The sequence below is a fragment of the Cebus imitator genome, unplaced genomic scaffold (assembly GCF_001604975.1).
Source record: "Cebus imitator isolate Cc_AM_T3 unplaced genomic scaffold, Cebus_imitator-1.0 Scaffold297, whole genome shotgun sequence".
Lineage (NCBI taxonomy): Eukaryota > Metazoa > Chordata > Mammalia > Primates > Cebidae > Cebus > Cebus imitator.
In genome coordinates, this window is record NW_016107612.1 from 754,093 (window position 1) to 770,419 (window position 16,327).

General features: G+C 40.6%; 1 long non-coding RNA gene and 1 pseudogene across 1 annotated transcript; one reads left to right on the top strand and one right to left on the bottom strand.

Moving 5' to 3' along the window:
* The first annotated feature begins 1,717 nt into the window (after nucleotides 1-1,717).
* On the top strand, nucleotides 1,718-2,720 carry LOC108285413 (annotated as a pseudogene).
* A 3,660-nt stretch (nucleotides 2,721-6,380) lies between these two features.
* On the bottom strand, nucleotides 6,381-16,251 carry LOC108285414. The gene is made up of 3 exons (XR_001817571.2): nucleotides 16,046-16,251; nucleotides 7,091-7,193; nucleotides 6,381-6,701 (listed from the first exon to the last, which is right to left on the bottom strand). It is a non-coding gene; the product is annotated as an uncharacterized LOC108285414 (long non-coding RNA).
* Between the last annotated feature and the right edge of the window lie 76 nt (nucleotides 16,252-16,327).

Consider the following 16,327-nt stretch of genomic DNA (forward strand, 5'->3'; position numbering starts at 1 on the left):
AAAAAAAAAAAAAAAATTAGCCAGGCATGGTGGCACGTGCCTATAGTCACAGCTACTTGGGAGGGTGAGGCAAGAGAATTGCTTGAACCCAAGAGGTAGAGGTTGCAGTGAGCCAAGATCGTACCACTGCACTCCAGCCTGGGCAACAGAGCAAGACTCTGTCTCAACAACAACAACAAAAACAACAGAATTTCTATGTTTGGAAGGCACAAATAAGTGGTAGCACCACCAACAGCAGCACATATGTTGGTGAAGTTATTGTGGGGAGAATATTTATGATTTTCATTATTATGTAGAATTTCATTAAATAAATATACACAAATGTATCCATTCCAATGCTAATGGACATTTGGGATGTTTCCAGTTTGGAACTATTATAAATGCTGTTCCTATGAACATTCTTGTACATGTATTTTATGGATATAAGTACTTCTGTTTGAATATACTCAGGATTAGAATTTCTCAGTCACAGAGTATGCATATGTCTAACTTTAGTAGATGTTATCAGTTTGCCAAAACAGCTGTATCGATTTAGACTCCCACCAAGAAAATATGAAAATTCCAGTTGTTCCACATCCTCTCCAACACTTGACATTGTCAGTGCTTAAATTTTAGCCACGGTGGCTGGGCGTGGTGGCTCATGCCTGTAATCCCAGCACTTTGGGAGGCTGAGGAGGGCAGATCACCTGAGGTCAGGAGTTCAAGACCAGCCTGACCAACATGGAGAAACCTCGTCTCTACTAAAAATACCAAATTAGCTTGGTGTGATGATGCATGCCTGTAATCCCAGCTACTCGGGAGGCTGAGGCAGGAGAATCACTTGAACCCGGGAGGCAGAGTTTGTGGTGAGCCAAGATCATACCATTGCACTCCAGCCTGGGCAACAAGAGTGAAACTCAGTCTCAAAAAAAAATTTTTTTTTGTAGGCACGCTGGTAGATGTGTAGTAATATATGCTGATTTAAATTTGCTCCTCTCTGATAACCAGATATGATGAGCACGTTTCCATATGCTTATTGGCTATTTGAACATATTCTTTGGTACAGTGCCTGTTGGTCTTTTACCAATGTTTCAAAATTGGATTTTTCAACTTTTTTGTATTAATTTATTGGAGCTCTTTATATATTCTGGAAACAAGATTTTTAAAATGTATATATGGCAAACATCTCCCAAATTCTGGTTTGTCTTTTCACTCTCATAATGTCTTTTAATTGACCAATTTTTAAAATGATAACAATTGCACTTCTGCCATCTTTCCAGCCAAGTCATATTGGCGTGGAGATGCTTCTAGAAGGAACATGACAATGGCTGCCCAAGGAGAGCCCCAAGACCAGTTCAAACTTGTATTGGTTGGTGATGTTGGTACTGGAAAAACTACATCCATGAAACATCATTTGGCTCCAAATGATGGAGCCACTTTGGGTGTTGACATTTATCCGCTTGTGTTTCACACCAACAGAGGACCTTTTAAATTCAATGTATAGGTGGGGCTCAGTGGCACCTGTAATCCCAGCACTACTTTCGGAGGTCGATGGGGACAGATCACCTGAGGTCAGGAGTTTGAGACCAGCCTGGCCAACATGGTGAAACCCCATCTCTACTAAAAATACAAAAATTAGCTGGGGGTGATGGCGGGTGTCTATAATCCCAGCTACTTGGGAGGCTGAGGCAGGAGAATCGCCTGAACCTGGGAGACGGAGGTTGCAGTGAGTGGAGATCATGCCATTGTACTCCAGCCTGGGTGACAAGAGCAAAACTCTGTCCTCCCAAAAAATAAATAAATACAACTGGCCAGGATAATTTTGATGGATTGAGAGATGGCTGTTATATCCAATCCCAATGTGTCATGATAATGTTTGATGTAACATCAAGAGTTACTTACAAGAATGTGCCCAACTAGCACAGAGATCTGGTCTGAGTGTGTGAACATCCTCATCGTGTTGTGTGGCAACAAGGTGGATATTAAGTATACAGAAAAGTGAAGGCAAAATCAACTGTCTTCTACCAAAAGAAGAATCTTCAATCCTATAACATTTCTACCAAAAAACAAAAACTGCAACTTTGTTTCTTGTGCTTTTTGTTTTTCACTTTTTTTTGGGACAGGGTCTGATTCTGTCACCCAGGCTGGAGTCAGTGCTGTGATCTTGGCTCACTGCAACCTCTGCCTCCTGGACTCAAGTGATCTTTCTACCTCAGCCTCCTGAGTAGCTGGGACTACAGTTATACCACTACATACAGCTACTTTTGGTATTTTTTTTTGTAGAAACACTGTTTTACCATGTTGGCCAGCCTGGTCTCAAACTCCTGGGCTTAAGTGGTCCACCTGCCTTGGCCTCCCAAAGTGCTGGCATTACAGGCATGAGCCACTACACCTCGCTGAAAAGTTACTACAACTTTGAAAAGTCCTTCCTCTGGTTTGCTAGGAAGCTCTTCAGAGACCGTAAGTTGGAGTTGGTTACCATGCCTGCTCTTGCCCTACCAAGGGCTGTCATGGACCCAGCTGTGGCAGTACAGTATGAACACGAATTAGAGGTTGCTCAGACAACCGCCCTCCTGGATGAAGATGATGGACGGCCTGTGAGGATGAAGCTGGAGCTCAGTGTCAGAGTCTAGTTTTACAGGAAGCTGTCCTGGGATGTCAGCAGTGCAGTGTGTGTGCCACTTTATTATTACCTGTGGGATGCTGAAGGACATGAATGGGCTTCAGAGTAAAGCAGCAGTTCAAAAAATACCTTCATTGTTTGGACCTGCATTTTTAGCTGTTTTGGAACACAGTTGATTTCTTCTTGAGTTTCAGATATGACACACTACAGTCATATCGCATATTCAGTGGTGAAATCTTGTTACTGTCATTCCCATTCCTTCTCATTCAGAATCAGAATAAAGTTGTATTTCTAATATCTTTTAAAAAGTTACAATACAGTAAAATCAAAATTTTTAATATTTTCTTTGAAGTTAGTGGGTTTGTTATCCTATTTAAGAAATCTTGGTTGGACACGGTAGCTCATACCTGTAATGCCAGCACTTTTGGAGGCCAAGGTGGGAAGGTCGGTTGAGGCCAGGAGTTTGAGACCAACCTGGGCAACATAGCGAGACCCTGTCTCTATTTAATAAAAAACAAAAGGGAAGAAAGAAAGAAATCTTTATCTATCTCAAGGCTTTGAAGATACTTCTCTAGGTTTTTATCTAGAACTTTATTGTTTACTTTTTACATTCAGGTCCACCCTTCACCTAAAATTAATTTTGTGTATGTTATAAGGTAAGAATCAAGCTTTAATTTCTTACAATATGGATATCAGCACCACTTATTGAAAAGATCATCATTTTCCCTACTGAATTTCTGTAGCAATTTTGTCATAAATCATATGGGTTGGTTTCTAGTTTTGGTTTTTGGGTTTTTTTTTGAGACAAAGTCTCCCTCTTATCACCCAGACTTGGAGTGCAATGGTGTGATCTCAGCTTACTACAACATTTGCCTCCCAGCTTCAAGCAGTTCTCCTGTCTCAGCCTCCAAGTAGCTGGGATTACAGGCACCTGCCACCACGCTTGGCTAATTTTTGTATTTTTAGTAGACATGCGGTTTCACCACGTTGGCCAGGCTGGTCTCGATCTCCTGACCCCAGGTGATCCACCCGCCTTGGGCTCCCAAAGTGCAGGGATTACAGGCATGAGCACAGCACCTGGCTGGTTTCTAGATTTTGTTCTATCCGCCTAAACCAACTGTATTAAATTTTGTGCCAATACTAACTGTATTAAATTTTGATATTTGACAACCAACAGAATGGGAAAAAATTTTTGCAATCTACCCATCTGACATAGGGCTAATATCCAGAATCCACAAAGAACTTAAACAAATTTACAAGAAAAAACCAAACAACACCATCAAAAAGTGGGCGAATGATATGAACAGATACTTTTCACAAAAAAGACATTTATGCAGCCAAAAACATATGAAAAAAATGCTCATCATCACTGGTCACTAGAGAAATGCAAATCAAAACCACATTGAGATACCATCTTACGCCAGTTAGAATGGCGATCATTAAAAAATCTGGAGACAACAGATGCTGGAGAGGATGTGGAGAAATAGGAATGCTTTTACACTATTGGTGGGAGTGTAAACTAGTTCAACCATTGTGGAAGACAGCATGGCAACTCCTCAAGGATCTAGAAATAGAAATACCATTTGACCCAGCAATCCCATTACTGGGTATATACCCAAAAGATGACAAATCCTTCTATTATAAAGACACATGCACATGTGTGTTCACTGCAGCACTGTTTATGATAGCAAAGACTTGGAACCAACCCAAATGCCCATCAATGATAGACTGGATAAAGAAAATGTGGCACATATACACCATAGAATACTATACAGCCATGAAAAGGATGAGTTCATGTCCTTTGCAGGGTCATGGATGAAGCTGGAAACCATCATTCTCAGCAAACTGACACAGAACAGAAAACGAAACACTGAATGTTCTCACTCATAAGTGGTTGTTAAGCAATGAGAACACAGGGACACAGGGAGGGGAACATCACATACCAGGGCCTACTAGGGGATGGGAGAGCTAGGCGAGGGATAGCAGGAGGTGGGGGGTTTGGGGAGGGATAACATTAAGAGAAATACGTAATGTAGATGAGAAGAATGGATGCAGTAAACCACCATGGCATGTGTATACCTATATAACAATCCTGCATGATCTGCACATGTACCCCAGAACTTAAAGTATAAAAAAAAATTACATTTGAAAGTGTAAGTCTCCAGTTTTGATAACCATCTTGAAGATTGCCTGAGCTATTCCAGGTCCTTGCATTTACATATAAAATGTAGAATCATCCTGTCAATTTTCACCAAAAATCCCATGGAGAATTCAATTGGAATTGCATTAAATGTATAGATCAAATTGTTAACATCTTAATACTTACTCCGTCGCTCTAAGCATATAGCAGCATATTCTTCCATTTATTTATATTTTCTTTAATTTCTCTCAGCAATATTTTGTAGTTTTCAGTGGAGAAATCTTATAAAACTTTCATTAGCTTTTTTCTAGGAATTTGATATTTTGGTTCTATTTGTAAGTGGTATCTTTTTAAAATTTCATTTTCTAATTGTTGCAGTTACATAAAAATATAATCAATATTTTGTATATTGATTTTATATCCATTGAACTATTTAAATTCATGCATGAATATTAACCATTTGATTGTGGTTATCTATACTCATAATTATGTCATCTACAAATAATGACTCTAACTTTTTTCTTTCCAATTTTATACCTCATAATTCTTTTTCTTACCTTATTGCACTGGTGATGCCTTCCAGTACGACGTTGGATAGAAGTGATTAGAGTGAACATCACTATCCAGTTCCCAACCCCAGAGGGAAAGTGCTCAATTTCACCAGTAAGTGATGTTAGCTGAGATAGTTTTGTAAATAGCCTTCTTTAGAATAAGAAAGAAAGAAATTGAAGCTGGTTATGGAGGCATACACCTGTAGTCCTAGCTACTCTGGAGGCTGGGGCAGGAGGATCCCTTGAGACCAGGAGTTCAAGGCTATAGTGTATACCATGAGTGCATCTGGGAATAGCCACTGCACTCTTGCCTGGGCAACATAGCAAGATCCTGTCTTGGATCTTGCTATCCAAGATAGCAAGGAAGGAAGGAAGGAAGGAGGGAGAGAGTAGGGAGGGAGCTGGTTTTCTATTTCTCCTTGTAAGTTGTGTTATTAAGTACATACATATTTATAATTGTATCTTCTTAAAGAATTGACTGTTTTGTCATTATGAAATGTCCCCCTTTGTCTATGGTAATATTTCTGTGTTAAAGTAATCTTAGCTGACTAACAATACAGCCACACCAGCTTTCTTATGGTATCTGCATAATATATCTTTTTAGAATTCTTTTACTGCCAGTGATTGCATATCTTATATTTAAAGCATGCTTCTTATTTTTCAAATAAAAAAAAGAAAAAACATAGTTGAATATTATTTTGTTTTAATCCATTCTGCCAATCTAGGTCTTTTAATTGCATATTTAGTGCATTTACACTTAATGTAATTGTTGGTATAATTGAGTTTAAGTCTATTATCTTGCTGTAAGTTCTGTTTTATCCCGTTTGTTCTTTGTTCCTTTGTTCTTCCTCTACTTTGTTCCTTTGTTCTTCTTTTAGTTTAATCAAGTGTTTTAAATCTATTTTATCTCTCTCTTAGCTCTTTAGTTAAACCTATTTTTGCATGTTCTTTTAGTAGTTATTCTAGATCGCTATATGCATGTTTAATTTATTCTTTTCCTTTTTTTTTTTTTTTTTTTTTTTTTTTTNATTATAATCTACAGATGTTCCTCAACTTATCATGGGGTTATGTCCCAATATGCCCATTGTAAGTCAAAAATATTGTTAAGTTGAAAATGCATTTAATCATCCCAATGAACTCATTGTAAAGCTGAAAAATTGTAAGTCAAACCACTGTAATCACGGACTGTCTGTGCTTTGAATTAGTATTTCACCACATCTTATACATACTGTAAGATGTCTAAAACCTTACAATAATGTCTTAGACCTTTTGTGTTGCCATGAAGGAACACCTGAGGCTGGGTAATTTATAAAGAAAAGAGGTTATTTGGCTCACAGTTCTGCAGGCTCTCCAAGAAGCATGGTGCTAGCATTTGCTTCTGATGATGACCTCAGTCTGTTTCCACACACTGCAGAAGATAAATCTAGGTTAGCATGTGCAGAGATCACATGGTGAGAGGAAGCAAGAACAAGAGGAGGGAGGTGCCATGCTCTTTCTAACAACCAGCTCTCACAGGAACTAATAAGAGCTCCCCACTCCCAAGAGGGCATTACTCTATTCATGAGGAATCCCCCAACCATGACCATAGTACCTCCCATTAGGCCCCACCTCCAACATTGGGGATCAAATTTCAACATGAAGTTTAGGGGAACAAACATCTAAATTCTAGTAAACAATATAATTCCATGCCCCCATTATGTTATTGTTATCATAGAATTTTACTTTTATTATGATATAATTATCACAATTATTATTGATTTAAACATATAATTTAGTCTTAGATGATTTTACATTTACCTTTACCAGTGCTCTTCATTTCTTCTTACAGATCTGTGTTTCTCTTTAGGATCATTTTCCTTCAGTGTGGAGAATGTCCTTTAGTATTCCTTGTGATGTGAATCTGCTGGAAATGAATTAACTCTTATTTGTGTGAAAATATGTTTATCTTCTTCAGCTATCAAATGTTTGAAGACTCTTTTGTCTCAGTAAAATTCTAGGCTGTAATTTGTTTTTCAGTATTTGAAAGATGTTACTCCATTTTTTTTTTAGTTTCCATTGTTGCTGTTGAAGAGTAAGCTGTAATTTTTCTTATTCGTTCCTGTAAATGTAATGTGCTTTCTCCCTTTAGCTGCTTATAAGGTTTTTTTGGTTGTCTTAGGTTTTCAGCAGCTTGACAATACCTAGGTATTTCTTTCCCTCTCTCTCTCTCTCTCTCTCAAATCTGCTTGAGGTTTACTGGGATTCTTGGATCTGTAGGTTAATATTTTTAATCAATTTTGGAAAATTCTCAGTATCTTTTCAAATATTTTTTCTGCCTTATTCTCTTTATTTTCTCCTCGTGGAACTCAAACTATGGATATGTTAGATATTTTTCACACATCTCTCACACACTGTTCTTATTGTTTTTTTATTTGTACTTTAGTTTTCAAAATTTCTATTGATGTGTTTTAGAACAGCAGTCCCCAACCTTTTTGGCACCAGGGAATAGTTTTGTGGAAGACAATTTTTCCATGAACTGGGGGCAACGGGGGCAGGGGTTGATGGTTTCAGAATGATTCAAGCTCATTACATGATGAGGGATGAGAAAGCAATTCAAATACGTATTTTTCCATATGGCTGTTCGGTTATCCCAATACCTTATTAGCAAATCCTTTGCTCCATTTTTACTTATTGATTATTCTTAGTAAGATGAAAGCTTTTGATTTCTGTATATTATTTTTATATATTGATACTTTATTAAGTTCTCTATAGAAATTTCCTATTTTTTCTGTTGAGTTTTCAAGTTATATAATTACATCATCTGCAAATAAGTTTTACCTTTTCTTTTCCAATTCTTATGACTCTAATTACTTTTTCTTCTGTAATTGAATTGGCTGACACCTCAAATCCAATCAATATCTAATCATGATAAACATTTGTGTCATTGCAAACTAGAAGTAGAAAGTAACTCCTTCTTTTGACCAAAAGTTATATACCAGAAATTCAAAGGAAACATTATATTTAGTGGGAAAAACCTTAAAAGCATTTCATTAGAAGGAATAAGGCAAAGATGCCAACCATTACCCCTAACGTTTAACATAGTCCTGAGGATCCTGGTCAATGCAATAAGGACACCAAATAAGAGGTATGAGCATTCAGAGAAAAGGTATGTGCAGCCAGGTACGGTGGCTCATGCCTGTAATCCCAGCACTTTGGGAGGCCGAGGTGGGCAGATCACCAGAGGTTGGGAGTTCGAGACCAGCATGGCCAAGATGGTGAAATCCTGTCTCTATTAAAAATACAAAAATTAGCCGGGCATGGTGGTGCATGCATGTAGTCCCTGCTACTCAGGAGGCTAAGACGGAAGAATTGCGTGAACCTGGAGGCAGAAGCTGCAGTGAGCCAAGATCTCGCCACCGCACTCTAGCCTGGGCGACAGAGCAAGACTCCAACTCAAAAAAAAAAAAAAAAAAAAAAAAGAAGCATAAAGACAAATAATGACCTTAATAAGAAATGGAGAGATAGTATGTATTTTTCGTAGGGATGACAATAAAGATTATATTGTTAATTATATTTCATATATATATGAATTATAAATATATATATAAATTTATATATATTTAAATTATAAAGATTATATTATTAATTCTTCCTAAACTAATTTATAATTACAATACAATCACAATTAAAACTAATTAAATATTTTTGAGAAACTCAGCAAACTTACTGTAAATTCTAAATAGAAGAATAAGGTCAGTGAATAGTAGCCAAATTAGACTTGAGAAAAAAGAGAGAGATTCCCCTGTCAGATAGTAAGACATGCTACAGGCCAGATGTGGTGGCTCATGCCTGTAATCCCAGTACTTTGGGAGGGATTACAAAAAAAAAGTACACTACAAAACAATACTAATAAAAATCTGTTTGTTTTTTTTTTTCCTTGAGATGGAGTCTCACTCTGTCGCCCGGGCTGAAGAGCAGTAGTGCAATCTTGGCTCACTACAACCTCTGCCTCCCAGGTTCAAGCGATCAAGCTATTCTCTTGCCTCAGCCTCTCCAGTAGCTGGGATTACAGGCAGGCACCACCATGCCTGGTTACTTTTTTTGGCATTTTTAGTAGAGATGGGTTTTTACCATGATGGCCAGGCTGGTCTTGAACTCCTGACCTCGTGATTTGCCCACCTTGGCCTCCCAAAGTACTGGGATTACAGGCATGAGCCACCGTGCCCAGCCAAATCTGGGTTTTATTGGCATAAGAACTTTCAAATAGAACAGTGGGCAAGAAGAGAGTTCAGGAATAGATACATTGTATATATGGAAACTTAATATAAAATAAAGGTGTTTCATAAACCATTCAGGAAATAATAATTTACATTTGACATTAATGAAACTGGCTTACTCTAAGGAGAAAAATAAAACTGATTTCCTACCCATGCCACATGCAAAGTCTATCTTTGGAAGGACTGAACCATAAATGTATAATATAAATCTATGCAGTTAATGAATATACAAAGGGTGGGTAATAACTTCTTTAAACCTCTAAGCACAAATCATAACACAAAAAAGAAAGGAAATAATTAAATAAAAATGAAGGCTGGGCATGGTGGCTCAGCCTGTAATCCCAGCACTTTGGGAGGCTGAGGCGGGTGGATCACAAGGTCAAGAGATGGAGACCATCCCGGCCAACATGGTGAAACCCCAACTCTACTAAAAATACAAAAATTAGGTGGGCATGGTGGTGCATGCCTGTAGTCCCAGCTACTCAAGAGGCTGAGGCAGGAGAATCAAGTGAACCTGGGAGACAGAAGTTGCAGTGAGCTGAGATCGCGTCACTGCACTCCAGCCTGGTGACAGAATGAGATCTGTCTCAAAAAAATAAATAAAGTTAAAAAAAAAATTAAGACTTCTGTTCAATGAAGACATTGATAAATAAAATTAACTGACAGACTGGGAAAAGATGTTTGCAGTGTCTAAAACCAATGAGGGATTATTAATACCTAGACATATTATTTACTGTTGCAAATCAATAAGAAAAAGAAAGGTACCTTAATAGAGACTTGGGCAAAGGATACCAAAAGGCAATTTTAGAATAAAGAATGGCCAGGTGCTGTGGCTCCCACCTGTAATCCCAGCACTTTGGGAGGCTGAGGCGGGCAGATAACTTGATGTCAGGAGTTCGAGACCAGTCTGGCAAATATGCTGAAACCCCATCTCTACTAAAAAATACAAAAATTAGCTGGGTGTGGTGGTGGGTGCCTGTAATCTCAGCTACTTGGGAGGCTGAGGCAGGAGAATCACGTGAACCTGGGAGGTGGAGGTTGCAGTGAGCTGAGATTGTGCCATTTCACTCCAGCCTGGATGAAAGAGCAAGACTCCATCTCCAAAAAAAAATAAAAATAAAATAAAGAAGCCTCAATGCCTATGAGGAGATAAGCCAGCATATTAGTAATCAGACACATGATAAATAAAATGAATTACCATTGTATACCTATCAGACTGACAAAGTTCAGAAAGTAAAATAACATCCATTGTTGGTGTTTGGATGTGACTACAGAGATCCTTATGCACTGCTGATATGAGTGTAAATGGGTACACTACTTTGGAGAGCCATTTAGTCACATTACATATTGTTTATGCATGGATTGAATAGCTAGAAATTCTGTTACTGCATGTGTATGCAAAAGAAATTCTCCAGGCGCAGTGGCTCACACCTGTAATCCCAGCACTTTGGGAGGCCAAGATGGGCAGACTACCTGAGGTCAGGAGTTCGAGAACAGCCTGACTAACGTGGTAAAACCCCGTCTCTACTAAAAATACAAAATTAGCTGGGTGTGGTGGCACACGCCTGTAATTCCAGTTACTCGGGAGGCTGAGAGGCAGGAGAATCACTTGAATCCAGAAGGCAGAGGTTGCAGTTAGCCAAGATCGTGCCATTGCACTCCAGCCTAAGCAACAAGACCAAAACGCCATCTTAAAAAAAAAGAAAAGAAAGAAATTCTTACATGGATCATTAAAGGGACAGGTATAATGATGTCCATTACTGTAGTCATGGACAAATAAAATGTGGTTGGGACATACCTGGAAACTGAGCAGAAGTTACAAGCAATGGACTGCATGCACACTGGCACAATGGATGGATCTTAAAAGTCACAGTGCTAAAGAATGTGCTCAGTGTGTGTCTATTGTATCTTTATTTTTACTTTATTTTACTTTTTTGAGACAGAGTCTCGCTCTGTCCCCCAGGCTGGAGTGCAGTGGCACAATCTCCACTCACTGCAACCTCTGCTTTTCAGGTTCAAGAGATTCTCCTGCCTCAGCCTCCTGAGTAGCTGGGACTACAGGTGCCCGCTACCATGCCCAGCTAATTTTTGTATTTGAAGTAGAGATGGGGTTTCACCATATTGGCCAGGCTGGTCTTGAACTCCTGACCTTGTGATCTGCCTGTCTCGGCCTCCCAAAGTGCTGGGATTACAGGTGTGACCCACCTTGCCTGGCCTATTGTATCTTTAAATATATTAATATTAGAGATGGGCTGGAGTGTAGTGGCTATTCACCATCTCCATCATAGGAGCACTGCAGCCTCCACCTCTTAGGTTCACGGGATCCTCCTGGTTCAGCCTCCCAGTAGCTAGGACTACAGGTGAGCGCTGTGCCTGGCTTATTTTTTTTTTTTTTCTTTTTTGAAATGGAGTCTCACTCTCTTGCCCAGGCTGAAGTGCAGTGGAAAGATCTCAGCTCAGTGCAATCTCCACTTCCCGGGTTCAAGTGATTCTCCTGCCTCAGCCTTCCAAGTAGCTGGGACTACAGGTGTCCACCACCACACCTGGCTAATTTTTTTTTTTTTTTGTATTTTTAGTAGAGGTGGGGTTTCACCATGTTGACCAAGCTGGTTTTGAACTCCTAAATTCAAGTGATCCACCCACCTTGACTTTCCAAAGTGCTGGGATTGCAGGTGTAAACCACTGTGCCCAGCCGGCTTTTTTTTTTTCCTCTGTAAAATATGTGCGGCTTATTTTTATTTTATCTTACTTTTCTGAGACAAGTCCTATTATGTTACCCAGGCTGGTCTCGATCTCCCATGCTCAGGTGATCCTCCTGCCTCAGCCTCCCAAGTAGCTGAGACTTACAGGTGCTGCCATGGCACCTGGCTGTGTCTGTCTTAAAACAAAACTTCTATGGATGTCTGTATATATTTTTAAACAATGGATGAGGAAGGAGAATAAATTAAGTCTAATGGATGGGTGAGGATGGCAAGACAGGAAGACATGAACAGACAATACACAAAATTATTCAATTATTTCTGAATGATGGCATTATGAGTGATTGTACTGTGATTTTGTACAGTTTCCTCAATTAACTTAATATTATGTTACATTAATCAGAAAGAAAAGTAAACTCACATAAAGTAATCAGACTCAGAACCTTTCTGAAGGGGATCAGTGACTACCTTTATTTTCCTCTGATTATTGTTTATTTGGTTTTCTACTCCTAGACCCAATCTTGGTCACATTTTTCCTAGAAAATAATTTATCTCATATAGATATCCAAGTGGGTAAAGTTGTGTGTAGTAGCTGTGTGGGTACCACCCGCTATAGGCACCGAAGGAGAACTGTCTAGACCCCAGGCACAATTAGTGCCTGAAGAATATCTTAGTTTATAGTGTTATTACTCAGCTATTTCCTTTATATAATCCTTTAATATAATCATATATTAGTTTATAAAATTAATGCCTGAAGTATAACTTACTGCTTACATACATCTACCTTATATAATCATACTTAATACTTATATCTAGCATACTTAGTTCTATATAATCTTTCTATATAATCATATAGGTATTGTAGTCGGAGCTGTACTGATACATTTAGTGCTGATTTATATATTCTTCTATATAACTATATAGTAGTTTGTAGTAGGAGGAATGCCTAGCATAGTCACAGAACAGAAGCAGTACATGGGAAAACAGCCAGACCAGGACAAGAACCAAAGACCCAGGCAGTGGCATCCCTGCCTGAAAGGGCATACGTTGTATGGCAGGCTTGGAGCAAGAGCCTCTCCTCCTGATAAAGGAGTTGTAGCACCTTGTATCCAGTTCCTGTGGAAAGTAGACCTCAGGCCTCAGATCCTGGAAATAACCGAGGGAGAAGAGCCCCTCTGGTGTGACCAGTCACTGAGGCTGTACACCCTGTCAATCTTTTCTTGCTTCTGTGCTAGCTCAAATCATCCTCCCATAAATATCTTAAGAGAAGAACACAAGTCTGTCAGCTCCCATTGCATTGGCTTACAGTATCCTTCTATTAGAAATCCTTTGAAGTCTCCAGCCCCCAGGTAAGAAAGGTTGCCCACGACACCTGTTGCACATAGCCCACCTCCTTGCCAGTGGCCTAATGGGGGTGGACACCTTTTCTGTACACGACCCTCTACTACTGCACACAGTACGACCCCCTACTGCGCACAGCCCACCTCTCTGCCCAAGTGACATAATGGGGTGGCCCCCTCACTTGTGACTCACATGATTATGTATGCCCTATTACTAAGCCTGTAGATGATGACCTCACTTATGACCCTGCCCCTGCTCGTACATAATAAATACAGATGCTTCTGGGCATTGGGGGCTCTCGCTGATCTCCGCTCACAGGTAGCGTGGTCCCCCGAGTCCAGATGCTCTTCACCAGTTCTTCAGTGTCCTATCTCTTTACTTCTCGGATCCTGCACCTCAGCACAGCATAAGGGACACCCCATCACCCTGTGGGGCCCTGCAGCCGTACAAACTGAATAATCATCATCATAACTCTTCTATAGTCAATTCTTTCTTTAATGTGTCTGCTCTTCTTAACTGAAGTCATTTCCTAAGCTATTTTAGACAATTTAATAACAATCAAGGAATACACTGTTCACCAGTCGATAGCATCTCCAGAAATCATCCAAAAATAAGCTACATATAAAAAGGTTTTGACTGGGGCGGGCACAGTGGCTCACCCCTGTAATCCCAGCACTTTGGGAGGCCGAAGTGGGCAGATCATGAGTCAAGAGATGGAGACCATCCTGGCCAACACGGTGAAACCCCATCTCTACTGAAAATACAAAAATTAGATGGGCATGGTGGTGCGAGCCTGTAGTCCCAGCTACTCAAGAGGCTGAAGCAGGAGAATTGATTGAACACAGGAGGTGGAGGTTGCAGTGAGTCAAGATCACACCACTGCACTCCAGCCTGGTGACAGAGTGAGACTCCATCTCAAAACAAAAAAAGTTGTTGACTTTCTACCATAATAAGATTTATATATTTTGCCACTCTGTCTGAAAATTCTGGCTGGATTATTTAGGGGGCTGATATGAGACCTGAATAAGTTAATACATGCTAAGGTGTTATATATGGTGCCTGACACATAGTTAATGTTCAACTTACTGCTATAGTGAATAAAAACTGCTAATAATGATGACATTAGCTACAGACTCCTTTTCTATCAGCCATGCCACCCGGCACAGGCCTAGGCACAAAATATAATATTTAGATAGATGCTCAGCAACTGATGGATGTCAACATTTGGGATTTCCCTTTACACTTGAAATACCATAGCTCACTTTATGTGTTTTCTAAAATGCTCTAGGTATCCATTGATTTTTTAATTTTATTCTCTAGAGACTGTGTTGCCCAGGCGGGAGTACAGTGTGGTGGTCTCAGTTCCACCTCCTGGGTTCAAGATATCCTCCCACCTCAGCCTTCTGAGTAGCTGGAACTACAGGCACACACTACCATGCCCGCTAATTTTTGTGGTTTTTTTTATACAGACAGGGTTTCACCATGTTGTCCTGGCTGGTCTTGAACTCCTGAGCTCAAGCAATCTGCCTGCCTCGGCCTCCCAAAGTGCTGGAATTACAGGCATGAGCCACTACGCCAGTAATTTTTAAAAAATCAACTATTGGCCAGACAAGGCACTTTGGGAGGCCAGGGCGGGAGAATTGCTTCAGCCCAGGAGTTTGAGACTAGCCTGGGCAACAGTCCAACCCTGTCTCTACGAAAACAAAAAATTAGCCAGGTATGGTGGCCCACACTGTAGTCAGCTACTCTGGAGGCTGGGATGGGAAAATCAGCTGAGCGGGGGAGGTCGAGGCTGAAGTGAGCCATGATCGCGCCACTGCACTCGAGCCGAGGTGACAGAGGGAGATCCTGTCTCAAAAATAAATAAAAAATAAAATAAAAATAAGCTGTTGGTTCAACTCAACTCTCTTAATTTTGTTTATGAATTTCTGCCTTTATCTTAATGTTCGGGATTTATTTGAGACCGGGTCTTGCTCTGTCGCCCAGGCTGGAGTGCAGTGGCACGATCTTAGCTCACTCCAGCCTCCGCCTCCCCGGCTCAAGGGATCCTCCCACCTCAACCCCTCAAGTAGTTGGGATTGCAGGCGCGCGCCACCACGCCCGGCTAGTTTTTGTATTTTTTTTTAGAGGGAGAGTCTCACTTTGTTGCCCAGGCTGGTCCTGAACTCCTGGACTCAAGCTATCCGCCTGCCCCAAAGTGCTGGGATTTCGGGCGTGAGCCACCGCGCCCGACCTAATTTAGGGCTTTCTTATTTTCTAATCAATGTGTTCAAGGCGATACATTTTCCTCAAAGTGTCGCTCTGACTGCATGCCACAATGTGAATAATTACAGGCAGGGATGCATATTAGGCGCTCACCACAGTTAGCTCCCTTTAACCGTATCCTGTACTGGGCCGACAAGCGTTTGCTAGGCGTCCGCCGAACTCCAAGGAGCTCTTCCTCAAAGCCACTTTACCTGCGGAGTCCCTTTTCTCCCGCGCGGGCAACGCCTCCCGGCCTGGTCGTCACGCCCCCAAACGTCACTCACCGCCCCGCCACGTTCCCATGATACCACGCAGGCGCCAAAAACAAGACCGAAACCTCCGTGCCCTTCCGCTTTTTCAAAGGCATCTCTGCGACGATGGCAAGAAAAATAGTTCCTTGACAACTGAGATCTTTTCAGAAGGAGGCGGGACCAGGTGGGGCTTACGTGCGGAAAGAAACGGAAGTCCGTGGTTCTTGCAACAGGATTGGGCCC